The following is an 11739-nucleotide window of genomic DNA, read 5'->3' on the forward strand; positions in this document are numbered from 1 at the left end:
CCTTTTGGGTAATTAAAGAAGGAGGAAGGGGCACCTGGGTAGCTCGGTCAGTTAGGAGTCAGACTCTTAGTTTTGGTTAAGGTCATGATCTCACGGTTCATGGGATAGAGCCCTGTGTTGGGCTCTGCTCTGAGCTTGGATCCTACTTGAGATTCTCTCTCTCTCTCCCCCCCACCCCCTCTAGGCCCCTGCTTTGCTCTCTCACTCTCTCTGTCTCTCTCTCTCAAAAATAAATAAATAAACTTTTTTTTTAAAGGAGAAGGAGAGAAGAAGGAGAAGAAGGCAAACAACAACAACAAAGAGAAAGAGAGAGGGGGGAGCATCTGATGATAAACATTTCCTGAATTTTCCAAAATAAATGTAATTATATTTCAAATTGTGCCTATAAATAAACATTCGTATGTGTCATTCCTTAGGGCTCTATCTTTGATTCCTAAACGATGTTCTTGCAACCTGATGTAGTGGGGCTTATTTGCCTTTTTAAAATAATTTCCACGTTCCTGCCTACAGATCACAAAGAAGCCCGTGCATAACGCAGAGTGAAACTACACGAGGTAGAGACGCACAAACCCAGCACCAATCTCCGGCACACCCCCTCCTTCCAATTATAGCCCCTGTGGTCACCCGTGGTATGTGTCCTGTCTTCCTCCTCAGAGACACAGAAACCCACACACAGGGCTTAGGGAGAGGTTTTTTGCTTGTTTTTTCTGGAAAAAGAGAATAGTTCAAAACACATTATTCTACATCTTGCTCTCTTAAGCTTATGATAGTATGAATTTATTCACAATCCTCGTTTAATTTATTTCTTAAGCCACAGGAGCATGTAACACAATTCCTCCTCTTTCTCCATTTCCCTTCCAGCATTGACCTTTGCTCTCACCTACTGCTTACGTTTTTATGTGACTTGTTCTAAGTTATTCTTCTTTAGAAGAATATTCTTCTTTAGAAGCTTTGGCCAAAGCTTTGGGTTATGGGGTTGGGGAGGGAGGAGAGTACAGGAAAATAAAGTGTTCCCCATCACCAGATGGAGTGGGCTCATTTCTCTCCAATAATTCTCTACAACATAACATCATTTTATTTCTCTTGTCAACCTCCTTTCTTGGGCTACAGAGTTGTTTTTTTTTTTTTTTTTTTTTTTTTTTTTTTTAAGGTGAGGGATAACCTGTAATTCATCTCTTGTCCTCAATGGCACAAAGTAGACATATAGAAAATTTTAGGAAAGGCAGCTTAAGGTAATGGTTAAGAACCCTAACTTTTTTTTTTTTTAAGATTTTATTTTTATGTAATCTCTACACCTAACAAAGGACTTGAACCACAATTCCAAGGTCAAGAGTCACATAGTCCACTGACTTAGTCAGCCAAGTGCCCCAGGAACCCTACACTTTCAAGGTCAGAGTGATTTGGGTTCAAGTTCTCCCTCTCTTACGAATTACTAAGAAGTGATTTCAGGCAAATCACATAACCTAGTTACTACATATATTAAAAAATGGAAGTAGAACCAAAGTCATTCAATTATTGTAAAGATTAATTGGAAAGTGAATGTCTACCACTGGGCCAGTAAACGATCAAATTAGAAAATGGGAATGAAAAGGATTCCATTTTACAGGAGATCTTGAGAAGTGGGGAGAGCTTTCAGCTCTTCCTAAGCCATGAGCAGTTAAGGCTTTGCTGTTGTTGAATTTCTGCCATTTACAGGAGACCCAGTCGATTCCCTTGTTGTCTTAGATGCTCTCCTTAACCTATGTTTTCAGATATGTCCAAATTCTTCTCTGCCTTCTTTCAAAAACTTCCTTAAGTCCCCCCGTTCTCCCTGCCACCTCTAAATTTAAGGGAACAATTAATCTGGACGGATGGAAAGTAGACAAAAACCCACCTTTTATGTCTGGCTGAGCAGAAGACGGTGCTCATTTCCCTATAGTTCAACCCCAGAACTTTGCTGCAGGGGGCCTAAGAGATCACTGGGCTCAGAAATGTGTTTCAGGTCAACTCAGTTCCCTGAGGAAATCATGGGGGAGAGACTGGAGCTGGTAGAAAGGAGTTTATTCCAGTATTAACAGAAGGAAGAAGGAAGGAAGGTTGAGATAAAAGACAAGTGGCTGTTAATTTGAGACAGTGTGATGTGCAGCAAAGTGCACGTGACTTAAATGATCCGTGTTCAGTTTCTCCTCTGGAAAAAGGGGGGAAGTGCTTATTCCCTGACCAATTGTTAGAGCCACACATGATGACTTACATAAAGCGACTTGGATGTGGTCGGCAATCAAAACACATAAGTAACGTGAAAGGTTTTCGATACTAACATACATTTTTAAAAAATACACAACCTTCCTGGAAGTTAATAAGAAAATAAACACGTGGTAAGTCAAACATATCATTTCTAGTCCTACCTCCTGGGAGCAGTAAGGCACTTGTCAGACATATTTTTAACTTTGCTCAGAAGGGAAAAAGTTTGTAATGCTTAATGGAAATCCCAGAAACCAGAGATGATTCTAGCAGGGACGAGGCAAGCAGGGAAAGGGGAATGAAGAAATTCAAACCAAGCAAAAGAAAGCATTAAGAGAAGACCTAATCAATGTACGGGCTTTGGCAAGAAAGAGACCAAAGGGAGATAGGGTTTAAGAGACTGTGGGGCAAGAAGTAAAAGGATTTGGTGACAGCCCGGATAAGGAGGAAGAAAGGGATGCTGTGTGTTTAAGAGATAACGGGTGATAACAAAGTCCCCGGTTGTGGCAGAGGAGCCCAGAAAGTAATGCCTTCTTTAGAATGAAAGTAAGTTTGATCCACAGCAAGCTACCTGTACTGTTCCGTGTATCTCGACACCGCTCAGAGAGGGGAGCACACATTTTAGGGGATGCTGGGGACAGGAGAACAATTAATTATTTGCATGTCATCTGCAGAAAGAATTATAGCAAAGTATTCAGACAGCCCTATTAATAGCAATTAGCCTTATTAATAGTACTCATATAAAGCTTGATGTGAATAATGGATTAATAGCATAGCACACTATGCTAACTGTAACTTCTATAAAAAAATTTTTTTTAATATTTATTTATTTTGAGAAGGAGAGACAGAGACAGAGACAGAGACAGAGACAGAGTGCGGGCAGGGGAGGAGCAGAGAGAGAGAGGGAGACACAGAATCCGAAGCAGGCTCCAGGCTCCGAGCTGTCAGCACGGAGCTCTACACGGGCCTCGAACCCACAGACTGTGAGATCGTGACATGAGCCGAAGTCGGACGCTCAACCGACTGAGCCTACCCACCCAGGCGCACCCCCCACCTTTTTTTTTTTTTTTTTTTTTTTTACAGATAATACTTCTTATAGCTCTTCAGCAATTGTTAATGCTGTCTTGGAGAAGCCAGGGATGTGGCAGGTGGCAGGAATTTGTGGCAAGTGAAGGCAAGGACTGATTTCCAGAGTTCCATGCTTGCTTGGTCTTGAGTCTGTGTTGTTTTATGTGTTAAAGTCCTACATAATCTCAATTCAGCTGAGGGTTAAGTCATTTTACAACAGTGAAGAAGAACCAAAGAAAACATGCTCAGTAGAAATGTATTCACTCTGACTAGCCAGGAAAACCCTTTTTTGATTGGAATCAAAACTTTTTTGATTCATTCCTATAAAATAATAGTGAATTTACAGATGGTTAAGATATCATACCTGCTTCCTGAATTTTTTTTTCATTTAAATAGCAAGAACACTGCAATGGGAAATGCACTGTGCCTGATTAGAGAGTCGGCCAGGATCTAATCCTGCATTGGATCCCATGTTTATGCAAAGTCTCCAATCTTTATGGAAGGTAATATAGAAATCAATGAAATCTCACTATTTGCCAGCCTGTAAACGTTAAAATTTTGCTAAACTGTTTCACTTATACAGTTGCAAAGTATTTGATTTTGCTACCTTCTCCTCTCCTCCACACGCCCACATTTAATAATTAGTTCTTCTGAATTTTGTATCCTGCATAGTCTTGGTGTGCCGTTCAAAAGAACACAGTACTGTACCTATCGACTGGCAGGTTATCTGACTTATCTTTGTTTGTGTTTTCTCGTCTTGATGAAACCTGTCCTTATGTCTCTACAGTGCTGATTAAAGAAAAAAGAAAAAGCATTAGATAAAATGTGCCAACTTTGAAGAATTGCTTGAAAGTCTAGGGTGATGTCACTACTCCTGGCCTCGATGGGATAAAAATATTATCTTAATCCACTAACAACTAATTATAAGTAAATAAATGCCTCCTATATTGCTAGTCTCCTTTGTTAAGTAAGAGAAAAAGAAGACAGAGTACATCAGCAAGACAAGGGTCACAGACCAGAAACGTCAGGCACTAAATGCATTATCTAACCAGCTTGTAACGGTTATCAGGAGCATACCAAAGATTCAAAGCAGAACGTTTAACTCCTTAATCAGGCCGAGTTCAGTGTACTTGGAAAATACATTGAATAGAGAGAGGCAAGAAATAGTGTTAACAGCCTTCCCTTGGAAAAGCCCAAGATAAATCCTGGTCTCATATGGATTTTATGGCTGTTCTTTTTATGTTTCGATCCAACTACTTTCCTTATCTTATCGTCCCATTTTTTCTTGGTGTGGTCTGCTGCTAGATCTCATTTCAGCTTTCTCCTGCGGTTAAAACCCAGTATCAAAGGACTCATTGGCCCCGTTCCTTGTATTCTGCCGGTGATTCCGTTCATTTTTCTTAGAAGAGAATGCAGAGATTGCAGACCTCGAACAGGATGCCCATAAGTGATTTAGGGGAAGTGTTCCTGAAAGTCTGAGAAAGTTTGCACCCTACTTGTGGCGGGAAATAAACTCCATTTCCTTTATCTCTCTACTTTATCTAAAAAGAGTTTTCTCCCCCGCCAACATGAAGGGTAAGTGTGCGTGTGTCACAAGTTTCCAGGGTTCAGAGATATTCTGCATAATGTCCCCACACCGGAAGTTAATTACCGCTCCCACCTTTTCCTGGGAAAATCAAACTACTCCTTCCCACAAGGCAAATGCCCAGATTCCTACTAATGTAATCTTCTTGATCTCAAAAAACTCTTGAGATATCTCAAAACCCTAGAGTGGCCCAACTCTACCTTTATTAGCTGGGTGGCCTTGGGCAAATTTTAGACCTTTCCCAGGAGGGTAATTTTCTAGGTAAAAATGGTTACTACCCGTCTTTTAGTACTTGTCTTGAGTCATGTACCGATTTTATCCCGCACCGCCCCCCCAGCTTTATGGAAGCACCATTGACAATAAAATTGCACAAATTCAAGAGGTATAAGGTAATGGTTTGATATACATATATCTGGCGAAACGGTTACCACAATCAAATAAGTTCACACTCCCCGCATGTCACATAGCTACAATTCGTATTACTCTTCTAGCAAATTTCAAGTATACAATACGGTATTTTCAACTCTAGTTACCATGCTGTACATTATTTCATCCCCAGAACTTACTCATCTCATCATTGAATGTTTGTACCCTTTGAGAAACGTCTCCCCGTCTTTTCCATCCCTCAGCCTTGGGCAACCACCATTCCAATCTGTGTCTGAGCTCGTCTTTTTCAGATTCCACATATAAGCGAGGTCATGCAGGATGTGTCTTTCGCTGACTTATTTCACTTCGCTGACTTATTTCACTTAGCATAATGCCCTCAAGTTTCATGCCATGTTGTCCCAATGGGCAGGACTATCCTCTGTTTTATGGATGAATAATATTCCATGTATATGCATCACATGTTCTTTACCCACTCATCTGTTAACAGACACTGAGGTTGTTTCCATGGCTTGAGTATTGTGACTATAACTGCAGTGAATGTGGGGGTGCAGATCTCTCTTTGAGAAATTGTTCTTTTTATTATTATTATTATTATTATTATTATTAACGTTTATTCAATTTTTGAGAGAGAGAGAGACAGCACAAGGAGGGGCAGAGACAGAGGGAGACACAGAATCCGAAGCAGGCTCCAGACTCTGAGCTGTCGCCACAGAGCCCAACGCGGGGCTTGAACTCACAAACCGTGAGATCATGACCTGAGCCGAAGTTGGATGCTTCACCAACTGAGCCACCCAGGTGCCCTGAGAAAATGTTCTCATTTCCTTCAGATATATACCCAGCTGTGGAACTGCTGTGGTCATTCTGGTATTTTTTTAACTTTATGAGGAATCTCCAGACTATTTTTCATAACGGCGACACCAATTTACCTTCCCACCAACAGTACACAAGGGTTCCCTTTTCTCCACATCCTTGCCAACATTTGTTATTTCTTCTATTTTTGATAAGAGCCATCCTAACAGGTGTGGGGCGATAGCTCCTTGTGGTTTTGGTTTGCATTTTTCTGATGATGACGGATGGGGAGCACTTTTCATGTAGGCTAATTGCATGCCTTCTTGGAAAAATGCCTCCAGTTCCTTCACCCATTTTTTGAATGTGCTATTTTTTTTTTTTTGCTATTAAATTGTATGAGTTCTTTATATATTTTGGATATCAACGTCTTTCAGCTATGTGGCTTGCAAATATTCCCTCCCGCTCCATTGGCTGCCTTTTCGTCCTGTTGACCGTTTCCTTCGCTGTGCAGAGGCTGCTTGGTTTGTTGGCAGTCACTGGCAGGTTTTGCTTTTGCTGCTCCTGAGGCATTGAATCTGCTGGTCAATATGAATGGTATAAAGCGTGCAGAAAATACATTGTAGTCACTTACCCTGATCATTTTTGTTGGTTCACGTTTTGTTTTTTGGTTTTTGTTTGTTTGCTCGTTTTGTTTTTTGTTTTTAACCCCACTACTCAGACAGCTCTTCAAAGTCACTGACACGGTTTTGCACGTTCTCACCGAGAAGACAAAGCATTTATTCGCAAATAAAAGCGAATTTCAGAAATGTGTAATCTTGGTCAACCTTTTAAAGATTCTAAACAGAGCAAAATCAAACCTAAATAAGAGCATTTCGGTGGGGTGAAAAACAAAGGATTAGCCCAAAACACTCATTCTGAACCTTCCTTTCCACTCTCCCCGCCAAGCTTACCTCGCGCACTGTGGCCTGCTGCAAGGGGCTCCCTTTCTTTTGTATAATCTTCTCTAATCCCTCCTGGCTTCTGCCAGTAAGCTTTTAAAAATGTGGACTTAATCCTGTCATTCCCCAGCCCTCCCTTAAAATGTTCTGTGCCTACCAATTTCCTTCAGGATGAAATTCAACCTTGTAACCCTGGCACGCAAAGCTCTTGGCCCTGGCACATGGCCAGCCTTGTCTCTTGCAGTCTTCTGTCTCCTTGGGTCCACAAATTCTAAACTGTTTTGCAGCGTCCCCTCCAATTTCTCAGACACGCTAGCCTTTCTCTGATCTCTGGGCCCTTTCAATGCTTTCCTTCTACCTTCTTTCTTAATAACCCAACGCTTTAAGACTGGTTGCCTCCTCTGCACAGCCTTTCCTGACACCCTCTCCCGAGACATTGAACGAGGTCATCTCCTCAAAGCTCTCCCAGGGTCTACTGATTTGGGTCTTGTTTTGTAAGAAATCACATCACACTTTCCAGCATGAGAGCATCTTGAGGGCAACAACGACGGTCTTTTCGTGTCTAGGCCTTGTGCAAAACAGAGGTTTAAGAAATACTTGCTGGATGGCATAATTAAGGAGGCACTACCTTAAAATGATTACTATACTTTCTAGGGTGCTTATTAGGTACCAGGAACTGTGTGTGAATTTTCCCATTTAATCCCCTCAAAAATTCTCAAAGCCGTTTGCTGTTATCATCCCCATTTTATAAATGAGAGAAAAAAAATTTTTAAGCAAGGAAGAAGAAGGAAGAGTCGACCTTCATTCTGTGGCGCCTAGATATAGTTTCCACAAAAGATTGCTAATCACAATACACCGAATATACCGTAACGAATTATTTCCTGAAATATATCGCAACCCAAACCCGCCTCAGCTATTGAGAATGACCAGTGCCGAATGCTTGACCTAGGTAGAGCACAGTCTTCCTCCTGAATTTGGAGGCCGCGAAGAAAGAGAGGTGGTAGCATAGAAGGTTCCAGAGGAAACATTTCCACTCAGAAATTAAAGACGGAAGCGTTTCTGACGAGGGAGGCAAGAATTACTAGGTAAGTATCTGGTGGAATTTTTCCAGTTCTTTTCGGGTTCAGCACCATTGTGAACTCAAATGGACGCCTCTTCCTATTTGCTCTTTCATCCCCAAATTCTCTCTTCTGTTTGTTGACTGTCCAGGGTTTGAATCGTTCATGGTAAGCCCTGTGGAAACAACGGTTTAAGCATGAGTTTTGCTGGTAATGAGCTCAAGCTGAAGGATATGGTCTCTCCTGAGCTCCGTGTCACTTATCACGTGAGTATCCGTTTCTGAGCCACAAGTAGCACACGGCTCAAACTTTCCTAACGAGAGCACCCTTTATACGGCCCCACTACACGTTCGTAATACAGGGTGTGTCGACGATCAAACAGTCACGGACATCACCGTCTGTTTCCCCGAGTTCCATCAACCAAAGTGGGTTGGGTTACATAACCCAAACATTTACACTGTTATTTGTGTCTTACTATGTTTAGTTCGGGATCACACATTTTAGTACCTCAGCCCTCGTGTTTTTAAAACAGAAGCCAAGAAAATATTCAAGCAGGTTAGCATTTTGCTGACAGTTGGCAAGCTTAGGGTACTTATTTCCTGCTCTGATTTTTCAGCTACTTTTAAATTTGTTACTGTGGTAGGTTGGTAGGAACAGACATCTCCTTGGTTATTGGTGCGGAGGAACCTCGAAGACGGCGCGATGTGGTCATTCTTAGTGCAGTGGCAGGCGGCCTTCCTACTGATAGAAGAACAGATTCCAAGTGATGATTTTCCTCGTCTTGGAATCCAAGTCCACAATTATTTACCACATGGCAGGCCTGCCTTTTATGTAATTGCTGTCTATATTTTATTTCGCACCATGTGAGCAGTAGTAATAGTTGTCATTCATCCTTGTGCTGGCTCAGGGTCGGTCTGTTTATAACTTGGGTACGTTTCGTCCTCACGATTATCCTACAAGGGGAGTATGCATCTTACCTTCCCCCCCATTTTACAGGTGAGTCTATGATTCTGTGAAGTTAGGGTACTGGCCTATGGCAGCTTGGTAAGTGGATTGAGGTTTATCCCGCCCTAAAACCTCTGTTCTTCGCGTTAAAGAAACGATACAGGGAGGGCAGGACTGTGAACAAAGTGTTATGTCGGCTCAAGTGAGGAGAGATCCTTGGGATATGGGAACTCAGTCGGGCTTTGAATACCAGAAGTTGGGCATTTGTGATATCTTATGAACACAAAATGAGGTGAGGCATGCATCAGAGATCCACGCGAAGAGCTAGAGCAAGGGTAATGGATGAGAAGAACTCAACGTCTTTTTGGAAAATGGTGAGCGGTCAGACTAGTGGACCACAACGGTGAGCTGTCCGCTGGGGAAAATTAGGTATACGACTGGAAAGTCAAACTGAAGCCTTGTACCCCTGCTTCACGGAGACCGAACCGGTAACAGGTGTGGAATGAGGCAGAGAGGGGAGGAAGAGACTCGAAATAGTTCAAACGGTAATGAATCTTTTTTGCCATCAAACCCTCTACCAGAGAGGAATAAAAACACTCTCATTTTCCTTTACTCGCTATTCACAGAATCCTCTGTACTCCAGACGTGTGAGTCTTTTGGTGTTTTGGTTTCCCCACACTTAGCAATTCTGCAACACCAGCTGAGTGTCTTACGGTTGTTCGGGTCTGACACAATCTAGCTGGAATTAGTATCGGGTCCCACAGGACCTGACACCATTCGAGTCACCAATCAAAAATCTAGGTTGTTACCTGTGCCTCTGACTCACTGGCTATAAACCAGAGGTTCTCACAACTGCTCCCTTGGGTTGGATTAATTTACTAGAGGAGCTCACAGAACTCAGGAAAACAGTTTACTTTCCAGATTACCAGTTTATTACAAAGGATATTAAAGAACACAAATTTACAATCCAAGGAAGAGGTGAAAAGGGGAGGTCTGGAGGAGTCCCATGCATAGGGTCTTCTGAACTTGTTTATTTATTTTTGAGAAATTGAGAGAGAGAGAGAGAGAGAGAGAGAGAGAGAGAGAGAGAGAGAGAGACAGGGCATGAGCAGGGGAGGGACAAAGAGAGAGGGCAACACAGAATCCGAAGCAGGCTCCAGGCTCTGAGCTGTCAGCACAGAGCACGATGCGGGGCTCGAACTCATGAACCATCACATCATGACCTGAGCTGAAGTTGGAGGCTTAACTGACTGAACCACCCACGTGCCCCAGGATCTGCTGTACTCGGAGACTTCGTGAGCTACCACTCTCCCAGCAGGTGGATGGGTTCCTGTTCACCAACCCAAAAGCTCCCTGAACCCCACAGAGAAAATGGGGCCCCGATGAGACCCAACATGAAATAAGCAGTAGGTATGTGTGGGATGGATTTTTAAAAATGAAAACATCGTCATTTGGCATTTGATGAGACACAGACTGGAGTGGGAGGGAATTATAGCATTAATACCAGAATTAGTGCAGTCCAAAGTGGGCATGCTGCATTCGCAGAACGGATGAGTGGCTTAACCACAGCCCCCGTGTTTGGGGCTCCCAACGTGCACTCTTGTGCTCATCTCGGTTCCGCTTTTTTGCCAATCCTTGTCACCATCCTTGGAAAAATCATCTTAGAAAGGTTACATAACATCAATTCCTAAATTGGGTGTGGGCATGATATAGAGCATGACCACAGGAACCTTTAGGGAACCACATATTGCCAATTGCCAAGAAATGTTCAGGAATGTTCCATTCACGTTCTGTGTGAGACTGACCTCTTATGTTAGAAGCAAATACATTAACAGTGTTTTGAAGATGAGATCTCCAAGTTCAGATGAATCTTTATGGTAGAAAGGGTAAAAATAGCAATGTGAATGCAATGGTTTAGGCTGTATCTGCTTTGTCAATAATCATAACCATGGACAACTCTTGGCTACTTATGATATTCCAATATTGTGTGGGCAATGACTCCCTTAATTCTCCTGAGATGGATAGAGGTTTTATCTGGCCCATTTTATAGACATGGCAGCTGAGGTACAGAAATGAGGTAACCTGACTCTATTCTCATAGCAGGTGAATTGGAGCAGGCTTTGAATCCAGGTGTCTGAGCCCAAAACCTGTTCCATAGCTCATAGCAAGTAAGCTATATAATGCTCACCGCTCTTTGGGATTCTTTTTTTTAACTGACATTTTATTGTTGGCCATCTCACTCTGTAACACATTTTTCTGAGGGCAACACACACCGATTTTATTGTCTAGAAGAAAATGATTTGCACTTACTGACTTCTGATGTCACGGGAAAAGGGAAGTGAGCAGCCTTCCTTTTGTTTTTCAAAAAGGATTCTGTCTTGAATTATACCAAGATGCTTCTTATAGGATATAAAAGAGAATTAAAAAAAAAAAAAGACTGTGGTTAACCCTTTGCTTTGATGCATTATTAAAATAAATAGGCACTGAAAGTGTGATCTATATGGATATGCTCTGAAAGCTTTCATTAATAAATAAAATTCATTTATTTAATGAAAAAGGATGTACAGCTTTTCAAAACTATGTTTAATTGAATCATATACATTCAATCACCTTCTTAAGTCCAAACAAAGTAACAAAACCAAACTTAGGACTCCTCACTGTGATCAGCACAACTTTTCTCCCAGATTGTCAGTGTTTCTCAACATGTGCTGAGTCGGAATTCTAGAGCAATTGAGACCTATGCAGAAGT

This window comes from Felis catus, chromosome D2, assembly GCF_018350175.1.
Source record: "Felis catus isolate Fca126 chromosome D2, F.catus_Fca126_mat1.0, whole genome shotgun sequence".
Taxonomy (NCBI): Eukaryota; Metazoa; Chordata; class Mammalia; order Carnivora; family Felidae; genus Felis; species Felis catus.